Here is a 2,788-nt window from a genome sequence, read left to right as displayed (position 1 = left end):
AAAGGAAAATACTTTATCTTCCTTTTAAGTTATTAGCTTATATATTCTACTAAAAAGAAACAATTTAGAACAATCAAGACAGAACTTGCAATGTAATATTTTGGTTAATAACATGAGATTTTGACTGTGACTACCTAGATTTGAATTTTGGCTTTGGCCTTTACTAGCTGTACAACTTTCAACAGGTAGCTTAACCTTTTGATGTTCAGTTTTTACATGTATAGATTTATTGGGTAGATTAAATGTGAGTATAAATGTTGACAAAACTTCATAAATGCTGCATTTATAAATGCACTGCAGAGAGCTATGTTCAATAACTTAGCATTTTTCCTCTTTTCAAACCTTATAGAATATGTATTAGAATGATTCAACAATTATCTAGAAAATAACCCTAATGAGATAAATGGGATAGGTTTGACCTTAACATGGGTCATTTCTAGAAAGTGTACTCATTTTTAATTTTTTCTGTGTAGAGTTGGAATGTTGGAGAAAAGGGGAGATATGTTCAAGTATACTTACCGTCTTGCAAGGAGTCAATTATAGCTGTCTTGGATGGTGATAAATGCCTTCCGTTACATAGTAAAAAAGCTGAATGTGAATAAAGCTAATGAATGTGATACAACAACTTTAGGGAAGAATTTTATAAACTTTGCCTATGTGCTTCTGAACATATGATGATAGATAGATTATAGATAGATAGATAGATAGATAGATAGATAGATGATAGATAGATGATAGATAGATATAGAATATACACATATATATACAACCTAGAATTCTATTGTTAATAATATTAGCCAACCATGAACCTAAAATAATATTTAGGAAATTGAAGACAGCTCTGAAAGGCAAGGATTTCTTGAGTCAGCAACACTGTCACTTCATTGGATTGTTTTTCTCTTGAGACTAACGTAGAGATAGTGATTTTGTTTAGTCAGCTTTGTGTTTCAAGGTTTCTTCTTTTATCAGCATGCTTTCATATGATCCTTTAACACAGAAATAAGGATTACAAAGTATTGCCTAATTTACTTTTTAAAAAGATATTTCAATGAAATGTGGGCCTTAGATTTTTGGGCAAAGATTGAAATTTCCTACAACTTTATCATCAGCAGGTTACGGACAAACTTCAAAAACCTTAAACATCGTGTCTTAAACTGCTTTCCCATTATCCATCTGTCCAAAGGATCTTTATTTTTGAATACTGACTTTTCAAGTCAACTCTTTCTCTTAGTGTCTTCTACAAAAAGTTTCTGTTTAATACAAAGTTTCTGTTTAATTAATAAAAGACCCTTACTTCAAAATGTTAAACCTAAGTTGCAAGCCTGATTTATAATAATAAAGTACTTCTCAGAATAGTTGGATTACCTCGTTTTATATGTGTATCTTCATAAAATCTCAACATATATATTCAATAATGTAACTGTTCTAATGTAAAGTTACTAAAATGACAAGGGTTTTATTAACAGCTCGCATTTTAGATTGATTTAAAATGGATCTTTTAATATAGTTTAGTCAAATTGTATCATTTCCCACTATAATATGCAAATATTATAGTGCCTTTCCTATAAATATAGGTCTTTCCTTTAAACACATGTTTAATTTTTAGGGACGCCTTGGTGGCTCAGTGGTTGAGCACCTGCCTTTGGCTCAGGCAGTGATCCTGGGGTCCAATCTTAAAAAAAAAATGTTTAATTCTATATAAGTCACATACTTCATATCTCATAAGTAGGTCAGGATACGTTTGAGATACAGATTGCTATTACAGAGTAATCATTTGTATTTATCTTTCATTTATTCAACATGTTTTTTAAGTGCTTCCTATATACCAGGCACATTTTCAGGGCTTGTGGATACAGCAAAAGAAAATAAATGAAATGATTTCTGACAAATAAAGAGCTCGCATTTTAGGAGTGTGGGAAGAAAAACACTAAGTTAAAATGTACACATACAAACATTCATAAACTCACACAAACACACTCACACACATGCATGCTATAATTAAGAAACCTGGAATAGACAAGAAATGTAGAAGACAGGACTGAAACAAAAATAGTTGCTAGACCTGGGAAATGAAGTCCGGGGTTAGGGCAGTCCCTCTTAGCTCACCAAGACATTGACTCCCAACTCCAGAGTCTCTGTGGGAGTTTCTTCCCCAAGGAGTCCCTCCATGGCTCTGCCCTGTCCCTCACCCTTCGTCTAGTGGAAACAGAAGTATTCAATAAGAGATGAAGAGTCTGTCCTGGGGCTGGCCCTTAGCAAGGCGCTGTGGAGGTACGGAGGTATGGCTGCAGCTGGGAGGTTCAAGAGTGATACTCAGAATGTTTAGCAACTAAATGGACAGCAGCCATGCCCTTGGTGCTGGAAACTAAAGACCCTACTGTGCCAGAATTTAACAGTTTTATTGTTGGGTCCTGAGGAAATTGGGAGAGGTGATAGAGATATGCCAGAGAAGGAACCAGAGCAACCAGGAAAGTGGAGGAATATTCAGAGGGCTTAGTCCATTTACTGTTCATCAACTGGATGGAGTATATACTGGAGTGTACCAGTTGGGTTTCATGGTTCATCAAATCTGATAGCAGCTATAAGATAAAAAGTATTATTATTGGCTATTACCTATCTTACTTTCAGAAGAAGCATGGCCTTTGAATTATGGCATATAGTCTGGAGAAATGCTGTGAAGGAAGGAGCAGAGTAGCCCCAGGCAAGCAGGAGCCCAGACACAGTGGCCTGGCTGGCTCCAGAGGGTGGCGGGAGAGCCAAGAACCCGTGAGCAGAGCTCAGACACAAC

This window comes from Nyctereutes procyonoides, unplaced genomic scaffold, assembly GCF_905146905.1.
Source record: "Nyctereutes procyonoides isolate TBG_1078 unplaced genomic scaffold, NYPRO_anot_genome, whole genome shotgun sequence".
NCBI classification, from domain to species: domain Eukaryota; kingdom Metazoa; phylum Chordata; class Mammalia; order Carnivora; family Canidae; genus Nyctereutes; species Nyctereutes procyonoides.
This window is presented reverse-complemented; position numbering follows the sequence as displayed.